Here is an 8,582-nt window from a genome sequence, read left to right on the forward strand (position 1 = left end):
ATCGACGTACTTCTCCGACTGCTCCTTGCAGATGCGGCGCCACTCGTCCGCCTTCTCGTTGGCGGCGACGTTGTCGGCGATCGCCTGCCGCCACTCGAGGGCTTCGAGCTCCTCGGCATGGCACCGACGCTCCTCCTCCTCGCGCACGCTCCGCTCGGCGATAGCGTCGAACTCCGCGACGTAGTCCTCGGGCGACTCCGCGGCGGCCGAGCGGAGCGGGCTCCTCGGGCTCCTCCTTCACCGGGACGAAGGCAAACGGCGCCGACGGCTCCGGTTCCTCCTCCTCGTCCGACCACTCCCTCTTCACGGGGAGGAAGCCCGCAGCAGAGGAGGAGGAGGATCCAGCGTACGAAGAACGCGCGGAGGAGAACGACGCGCGCCGGCGGTCGTACTCCACCGTCTCGCGGTGGTCGAAACTCGCCGGCGGCGAAAGCCCGCGGTTGGTCCACTTCCTCGCGCCGTCGAACCGGACGCGCCGCTCGCGCTCCAGGTCCCTCTCCCGGCCGGATCTGCTGCCGGAGCCGCGTCCGGCGCTCCACATTCGCCCCCACATGGCGGCTGGAGGCGGGGCGGAGGGTCACCGGCGGCGAGAAATTGGGAGAGGAGAAAGGGGAATCGGGTGGCTCGCGGCGGCGGGGGGATAGGGTTTGGACCCGCAAAAGGGTCGCGGAACCGCACTTATAGTGCTCGGGGGGGGGGGGGGGGGGGTTGCGGCAAAAGATTTTGCGGGTCGGGCGAGTATGCGGGGTCTGTTCTGGCCGCAAAATTGGCCTGAGCCCGCATACTCGCCGGAATTTTTGCGGGCCGGGCGTTTTGCGGGGTCTGCTAGAGTTGCTCTTAGGAGTTTCTGTGCGTTTCCAGCATACAAAAACTGATGACTGAAAATTTGAGAACCACATGAAACATGGCGATCCGATGGTGTGTGTGTGGGGGGGGGGGGGGGGCAGGGGGCGGATCTGACGGTGGGGAGGAGCTCGGCGAGGATGGTGGCAATGACGGCGGAATATCGCGAGGTGGTGCTCGGGGACGGCGGCGAGAGCTTGGGGACGGTGACATGGTGCTCAGGGTTGGCTGCGGGAGCTCAGGGATGCTGGCGCGGTGCTCGGGGATGACAGGGGGAGCTTGGGCGGGCGGCGGTGTGGAGCGCGGTGATATCGGGTAGCAGTAGCGCAAGCGCAAAAACGATCCTCAGGGTCACAACAGTGGCCCCGAGCAATGGGGCTAGTCACGGCCGTGTGACTGGCACCGGTGGCTGGAATTTGTCGACGCGGAGGTGAGGTGAGGCGACGCAGCGGTTTGTGGAAGTTCAGTGAGCGACGGCTTGGTTTCCGCCGTGACTTTTGTTTTTGGTCGGCTGCTAGTGGTGACCCAAATGCATATCACCTGCAGCAACTTTTTGGTCACGGCCAAAATATATGGCCGCCCTATAGGTATAGGGCCGTTGTTGAAGCTGTTTTTTTACACCCGAAAGGTAAAAAAACTATTTTCGGCCACAACTGCGTTTTTTGGTATGTTGTCGGAGATGCTCTTAAGTCGACTCCTAATTTTGCTAGGTGAGAACTCCTGTGAGAATGGACTCTTCCGTAAGTAGGAAGGGGTCGTCTGACTAATTGCTCTTAGAGCAACTCTAGCTGACCAGTCATATTCGCAACCTCTAAAACAGCTACGAGTGCTCTCCACAAACTCAGATTCATCATTCTGCAATCTCTATATTTGTGGCCAACTTGTTAGCCTCTATGTCCTTTCTTCAAATGTAAATATTGCATTTTCATCGACATTATGTTCAGTATCACATGCAAAACAATGCAATTTTTGTCAGCGGACCTTGAGTTCAACATCATATAGGCACTACAAAAAAAATTCATTGAGCTGGCATGAGAATTTTCTAAAAGGAATGTTTTGTTGGCGACCGCCTTTCGAGGTGACCTCACAGCAAAGTGGAGGCTTTGGCTGCGTCGACTTGGGCGTGTGTCTTATATGTGGGAGATGGCCATAATGGATTCTCCCTCCATATGCACTGCTTCGACTTCGATGTCATCCTTCACACGGGGACACAACGGCCGATGTAGGAAGGTGCTCGTCCTTGTTGGTTGATTCAACTTCAAGTTAGGTTTCAACATCGACCTTTTCAGAGTACCACTACACCTTCTCCTGATATTGATGGGTGTCACGTTCTCTTTAGTGACAGATTCATGAGAAAATGGGTGCAACATAGAGGGGATGAGGTGAGTGTGAAGGAAGATAGGTGGCGGAGAGGAAGATGGCGAGTGCACTGGCATGCTCCAGGATGATGCACTCCGGTGAGAAACAGGGCGATAACGACCAGGTACGCGATGGGGACCATTAATGGGGAAACATGTTGGAAATATGTGCTAGAGACAATAATAAAGATGTTATTATTCTATTTTCATGTTCATAATTAACTTTATATTTTTGTGTTATATATTGAAATGGTTCCTGAATGTGAGATTCAGGGGAAAACCTATTTGCATGTCTGGAAAGATAAAAACCTAATAGATCCCTAGTCCGACCTCTAGACTAGCTCATGTATTATTGATGATTATGTTTTCTTAACCATGGGTATTGTTAGTGTAACACGGATGCTGACACAATGATAAAATTGTTAGGGTGACAATGGTGTTGGATAGACCCAACTTATGAAATACTACGAGATCACTTCATCAATATGGTGTCGGTATTTTCATAGAAAGTATCAATGTTTACTTACGTTCTTAGACTGTGAGAATATCATATATGCAGATATCGAATGACTACTTTAGGGTTGCCAAATGTCACACCGTAACTGGGTGATTATAAAAGTAGCTTTTAGGTATACCGGAAAAGTATGTTGTGGTATTCGATATGTCAATATTAGGATTTGCTCCTCGCGCGATGGAGAGATACACTCTGGGCCAACTTGGTATTACAGTGTTCATCGCCTCGCCAGACATAGTGACTAAGGTGTTAGTCATGGGGACACCGGAATCCAGAAACGTGTACAGAGTACAAGCCAGTAATGAGGAAACTAGGTATATATAGTGATCAAAGTGTTGATCATGGGGATACCGAAAAAGTCTCACCTCGGATTTTGTAACATATGATGAAGCACAGGGAATGGTAATAAGTTCGCTCAATAAAGATCTTCGCTAGTATGCGGGAATTATTATGGGTGTCCATATACCGCTAATAATTATTGATTGGAAGGTGTCCAAATAACATCATGACTGACTGACGATAATTATGAGGACTTTACTTACAACCTTATACTTGCGCTGAGAGTCTTGTCTTGATTTCCAACATGGTCTTGTAGACACCATTATGATGTGTTCTCAGTGCGTCCAAGTAACATCATGACTGATCAACAACCTGCATCGTGAGTCTGTTGTCCAACCATAGCCCTTGTCGCCACACGGGGTTACCTTGGTTATTAAGGATTTCTCCAGACCAATGCACTGCGCGTTTAGTTACATTGGTGTAATACAACTTCAAGCATTCCTTCGAGGACATGAAGTGTTGGGGAACACAGTATTTCAAAAAATTTCCTACGATCACGCAAGATCTATCTAGGAGATTCATAGCAACGAGAGGGGAGAGTGTGTCTACATACCCTCGTAGGCCGAAAGCGGAAGCGTTTAGTAACGCGGTTGATGTAGTGGAACGTCTTCATGATCCAACCGATCCTAGCACCGAACGTACATCACCTCCGTGTTCAAACATATTCAGCACGATGACGTCCCTCGAGCTCTTGATCCAGTTGAGGACGAGGGAGAGTTCCGTCAGCACGACGGCGTGGCGATGGTGATGATGAAGTTACCAGCGCAGGGCTTCGCTTAAGAACTACGACGATATGACTGAGGTGGTAAACTGTGGAGTGGGGCACCGCACACGGCTAAAAGATGTCGGTTGTGCCTTTGGGGTGCCCCCCGCCTCCGTATATAAAGGGGGGAGGAGGAGGAGGAGGTGGTCGGCCTAGGGGGGCACGCCATAAGGGGGGAGTCCTACTTGGAATCCTAGTCCAAGTAGGATTCGACCCCCCTCCTTCCTTCCACCAGAGAGGGAAAAGGGGAAGGGAGAGAGAGGGAGAAGGAAAGAGGGGGGCCGGCCCCCTCCCCTAGTCCAATTTGGTTTGGGCAAGGGGGGGAGCCCCTCTCACGTGGCCTTTCTCCTCTCATCCAATAAGGCCCAATACTTCTCCCGGGGGGTTACGGTAACCTCCCGGTACTCCGGAAAAATGCCCGAACCACTCGGAACCATTCCGATGTCCAAATGCAACCTTCCAATGTATGAATATTTACCTCTCGACCATTTTGAGACTCCTCGTCATGTCCGTGATCTCATCCGGGACTCCGAAAAAACTTCGGTCATCAAATCACATAACTCATAATACAAATCGTCATTGAACGTTAAGCGTGCGGACCCTACGGGTGCGAGAACTATGTAAACATGACCGAGACACATCTCCAGTCAATAACCAACAGCGGAACCCGGATGCTCATATTGGCTCCTACATATTCTACGAAGATCTTTATCGGTCAAACCGCATAACAACATACGTTATTCCCTTTGTCATCGGTATGTTACTTGCCTGAGATTCGATCGTCTGTATCATCATACCTAGTTCAATCTCATTACCGGAAAGTCTCTTTACTCGTTCCGTAATGCATCATCCCGCAACTAACTCATTAGTCACATTGCTTGCAAGGCTCATAGTGATGTACATTACCGAGAGGGCCCAGAGATACCTCTCCGATACACGGAGTGACAAATCCTAATCTCGATCTACGCCAACTCAACAAACACCATCGGAGACACCTGTAGAGCATCTTTATAATCACCCAGTTACATTGTGACGTTTGATAGCACACAATGTCATGAAGAAAGCAATAGCAATAAAACTAAACGATCATTATGCTAAGCTAACAGATGGGTCTTGTCCACCACATCATTCCCTAATGATGTGATCTTGTTCATCAAATGACAACACATGTCTATGGTAAGGAAACTTAACCATCTTTGATTAACGAGCTAGTCTAGTAGAGGCATACTAGGGACACTCTGTTTGTCTATGTATTCACACATGTACTAAGTTTCCGGTTAATACAATTCTAGCATGAATAATAAACATTTATCATGATATAAGGAAATATAAATAACAACTTTATTATTGCCTCTAGGGCATATTTCCTTCAGTCTCCCACCTGCACTAGAGTCAATAATCTAGATTACATAGTAATGATTCCAACACCCATGGAGTCTGGGTGCTGATCATGTTTTGCTTGTGAGAGAGGCTTAGTCAACGGGTCTGCAACATTCAGATCCGTATGTATCTTGCAAATCTCTATGTCTCCCTCCTTGACTTGATCGCGGATGGAATTGAAGCGTCTCTTGATGTGTTTGGTTCTCTTGTGAAATCTGAATTCCTTTGCCAAGGCAATTGCTCCAGTATTGTCACAAAAGATTTTCATTGGACCCGATGCACTAGGTATTACACCTAGATCGGATATGAACTCCTTCATCCAGACTCTTTCATTTGCTGCTTCCAAAGCAGCTATGTACTCAGCTTCACACGTAGATCCTGCCACGATGCTTTGCTTGGAACTGCACCAACTGACAGCTCCACCATTCAATATAAATACGTATCCGGTTTGTGACTTAGAGTCATTCGGATCAGTGTCAAAGCTTGCATCGACGTAACCATTTACGACGAGCTCTTTGTCACCTTCATAAACGAGAAACATATCCTTAGTCCTTTTCAGGTATTTCAGGATGTTCTTGACCGTTGTCCAGTGATCCACTCCTAGATTACTTTGGTACCTCCCTGCTAAACTTATAGCAAGGCACACATCAGGTCTGGTACACAGCATTGCATACATGATACAACCTATGGCTGACGCATAGGGAATGACTTTCATTTTCTCTCTATCTTCTGTAGTGGTCAGGCATTGAGTCTGACTCAACTTCACACCTTGTAATACAGGCAAGAACCCTTTCTTTGACTGATCCATTTTGAACTTCTTCAAAACTTTATCAAGGTACGTGCTTTGTGAAAGTCCAATTAAGCGTCTTGATCTATCTCTATAGATCTTTATGCCCAATATATAAGCACCTTCACCGAGGTCTCTCATTGAAAAATTCTTATTCAAGTATCCTTTTATGCTATCCGGAAATTCTGTATTATTTCCAATCAACAATATGTCATCCACATATAATATTATAAATTCCATAGAGCTCCCACTCACTTTCTTGTAAATACAGGCTTCTCCAAAAGTCTGTATAAAACCATATGCTTTGATCACACTATCAAAGCGTATATTCCAACTCCGAGAGGCTTGCACCAGTCCATAAATGGATCGCTGGAGCTTGCACACTTTGTTAGCACCTTTTGGATCGACAAAACCTTCTGGTTGCATCATATACAACTCTTATTTAAGATATCCATTAAGGAATGCAGTTTTGACATCCATTTGCCAAATTTCATAATCGTAAAATGCGGCAATTGCTAACATGATTCGGACAGACTTAAGCATCTCTACGGGTGAGAAGGTCTCATCGTAGTCAACTCCTTGAACTTGTCAAAAACCTTTCGCAACAAGTCGAGCTTTGTAGACAGTAACATTACCGTCAGCGTCAATCTTCTTCTTGAAGATCCATTTATTTTCTGTGGCTTGCCGATCATCGGGAAATTCAACCAAAGTCCACACTTTGTTCTCATACTGGATCCCATCTCAGATTTCATGGCCTCAAGCCATTTCGCGGAATCTGGGCTCATCATCGCTTCCTCATAGTTCGTAGGTTCGTCATGGTCAAGTAACATGACCTCCAGAACAGGATTACCGTACCACTCTGGTGCTGATCGTACTCTGGTTGACATACGAGGTTCGGTAGTAACTTGATCAGAAGTTTCATGATCATCATCATTAGCTTCCTCACTGATTGGTGTAGGAATCACTGGAATTGATTTCAGTGATGAACTACTTTCCAATAAGGGAGAAGGTATAGTTACCTCATCAAGTTCTGCTTTCCTCCCACTCACTTCTTTCGAGAGAAAATCGTTCTCTAGAAAGGATCCATTCTTAGCGATGAATATCTTGCCTTTGGATCTGTGATAGAAGGTGTACCCAACAGTCTCCTTTGGGTATCCTATGAAAACACATTTCTCCGATTTGGGTTCGAGTTTATCAGGTTGAAGCTTTTTCACATAAGCATTGCAGCCCCAAACTTTAAGAAATGACAGCTTAGGTTTCTTGCCAAACCACAGTTCATATGGTGTCATCTCAACGGATTTAGATGGTGCCCTATTTAACATGAATGCAGCCGTCTCTAAAGCATAACCCCAAAACGATAGCGGTAAATCAGTAAGAGACATCATAGATCGCACCATATCTAATAAAGTATAGTTATGACGTTGGGACACACCATTACACTGTGGTGTTCCAGGTGGCGTGAGTTGCGAAACTATTCCACATTGTCTTAAATGAAGACCAAATTCATAACTCAAATATTCACCTCCATGATCAGATCGTAGAAACTTTATTTTCTTGTTACGATGATTTTCCACTTCACTCTAAAATTCTTTGAACTTTTCAAATGTTTCAGACTTATGTTTCATCAAGTAGATATAACCATATCTGCTCAAATCATCTGTGAAGGTCAGAAAATAACGATACGCGTCGCGGGCCTCAACACTCATCGGACCGCATACATCAGTATGTATTATTTCTAATAAGTCAGTTGCTCTCTCCATTGTTCCGGAGAACGGAGTCTTAGTCATCTTGCCCATGAGGCATGGTTCGCAAGCATCAACTGATTCATAATCAAGTGATTCCAAAAGCCCATCAGCATGGAGTTTCTTCATGCACTTTACACCAATATGTTGCTAATGCCGGCCTCACCAACTTTATCACAGATGAGTGTGACGAGCACCAAATCCTCACAAACATCTTTGTTCAGAGTTTTACTTTCCTGCCTAGAAATAATCCCCCTGAAGTGAGCTTTGATGCTGAAAACCATCAGATACCACTTACTAAATTTTGTGATATATGCATGATCCCTTTTGATGGGAGTTTGGCTGAGCCTAGGCCGGCTGAGTTTGAGGCCTTTTATCGCACTTTGACAGTGGGGGATGAGAGAGGGGTGTCAGCCACCATGGCTGCTAGCATACACTTTCCTACCGTACATTAGTTTGCTTTATTTGTTGCTAAGTGTTTGCTTGCTAGAAAGAAAGTAGGTGCGCTCAGCGCAACAGACTTTGCTGTTTTACGCCGGGCACTAGAGGGCGACAACACTCATAGCTTGGGAGCTATTGTAGCTCGGCGCCTCCATCTTAATAAATCTCAGGGTGAAATACATGGTGGGATTTTTGCTACTCGTTTGGCGGCTCACTTTGAGGTTGAGATACGCCCTCATGATTACCCTCTGACCAAGGTTTATCTAGACCGTGCAGCCATGGAACGCCATAATTTTCTTGCACAAGATCATCCTAACATTCCTATTCCTTATAACCTGGTCTTTAGCGTTAAAACTCGTGATATTATTCCGTTGCCTGCTCCTGCTTTGTTTGATTCTGTTGCCAGGGGCAGATA

The sequence above is a fragment of the Triticum urartu genome, chromosome 7A, assembly GCF_056163025.1.
Source record: "Triticum urartu cultivar PI428250 chromosome 7A, HENAU_Tu73, whole genome shotgun sequence".
In the NCBI taxonomy this organism is placed as follows: Eukaryota; Viridiplantae; Streptophyta; class Magnoliopsida; order Poales; family Poaceae; genus Triticum; species Triticum urartu.